Raw genomic sequence first — 1977 nt, forward strand, 5'->3', positions numbered from 1 at the left:
GCGCTGCAGATGAACGGTGTGTCGCTTGATCCCAACCCGTGCCTAGTGTCGCAGTTTAAACAGTAGTATGAGGTCATCTCTGAAGACACGAGATTATCAGATCCAACTGACATTGAAGACGTCGACCGAGGGGTTGATGGCGAGGACGAGTTCGTCGAGTCGGTCAGGCCAGCCGAAAGGTCGACCGATGATGACAGGCTTGGTCCTGCGGCCGGTGGTGGTGATTTCCTCGCTGACTTGGGGGTGTATGGTTCTAGCAGTCGAAGGACTCCTTCCACGTTGACGTTGTAGTGGACGCTGCCGAACGTCATCTCCATGTTTCCTTGTAGATCCGAGAAAGTCGAGCGCGAGGAGTCACTATATGGGGTGAATTCGTAGGAGCCGAATCGAATCGGACTTCCTAGACTTGGCGATGATGACGATGAGGTGTCGACGAAGCTGCCGACGACATGACTGGATCTGCCGATGTCGGATCTTGTGCCGATAGGTTTCCCACAGACGGCGACAATTGTCGAGGGTACTCCTCGGCAATGCCCTCCGATTGGGGCTTAGGGTTGATGGAATCCTGTAGGCTGACACGAGACATCGGTTAACAGACAAGCGGGGAGAGCGATTTACCCGAGTTCGGGGCCCTCGATGAGGTAAAACCCTTACGTCCTCGCTCGTATGATCTTGATTATGAGAATATTGGGTTACAATGGGGTGCCGAAGGTTTCGGCTGTGATCTCGTCGAGAGGCTAAGCGCTACGGCGACCTAGCTTTAGACTTCTGGTGGCTAAAATTGCTATGATGGATTCTGTCCCTCGGCAGCCCCTCTCCTGGCCTTTATATAGGAGGCCAGGTCTCAAGAGATCTGTCCGGGTACGACTAGGTTTACAATAGTCCTAGCTCTAAACTTTCCTTGTTCGGCTCCTCTCTTGCCTTGTTCTTCAAAGAATCCTCCCCTGCACCGTCCTAGTGGCCCGCCTCGTCATCGAATATCTTCATGGGCCTCCAGTTGGACCGCACAGGATAGGACAATGTCGGTTACCCGAAGGGTAATGCCCACGTCAGTAAGTGTCGCTAGATGTGCCTCCGAGAGCTCTTTGGCGAGCCAAATTCATCACCAACTAGCGTGATACAGGGTGGAACAAAGTCGGTGCATCCAAAACCATGAGTCAAATGTGTGATGGGGTTCGTGGTCGGCATCGGCGTGCTCCCCGTTGCTGCGAGCGACGGTCTTGTGTGCTATAAAGGATGGGTGATGGTGCTACCAAGAACATGTGGCGGTAACCATGGATGGGTTGCTCCAAGGGGATGACGCCAATGCTACCGACGGCACCCGACAATGCTATCATAAGTGGGCAACGGTGCTACGAACCGGGGGTTGTGTTGCAGCAAAGGCGTTGACTCTTTTTTGTTGATTTTTCCTGCGATGGTTTGGAGATTTTGCATCATGCGTATAATTTTATAACCATTATGTGGTTTTGCACCATACTTTCCATGAATTTGCATCATAGGATAAACTTTTTTGATACCATTTTGCTACAATAGCACATAGTTCTTGCTGCGAGGTTGGTTTGCTATAGTAGCATTTTTTTTTTTTTGCCATGAGGTATCGGACGACGAGGTCGGTTTTATTACAATAGCATAATTTTAGTGATACGAGGTCTCCGGACGAGGTTGGTTTTGGATTTTCTACAATAGAATAATATCTTTTGCTATGAGGTCTCTAGCGAGGGTCAGTTTTTTTATTTTGTTTTTTTGGCAAACCATTTTTTCTACATGTATACTCCCTCCATTTCACGAAGGTTGTATGCATCTAGATGCTATTTAGTATCTAGATACATTCAAATTTTGATAAATCTTAGATAACTTTCATGAAATGGAGGGAGTATATATAAAGTAAAAATATGTTTTTTGTACTATATAGAAGAAATTAAAGACTTGGTAAAAATAGGACGTGTCAGCAGGACACCGGGGATCGGGTGGGTCAGC

This window comes from Lolium rigidum, chromosome 1 (assembly GCF_022539505.1).
Source record: "Lolium rigidum isolate FL_2022 chromosome 1, APGP_CSIRO_Lrig_0.1, whole genome shotgun sequence".
Taxonomy (NCBI): Eukaryota; Viridiplantae; Streptophyta; class Magnoliopsida; order Poales; family Poaceae; genus Lolium; species Lolium rigidum.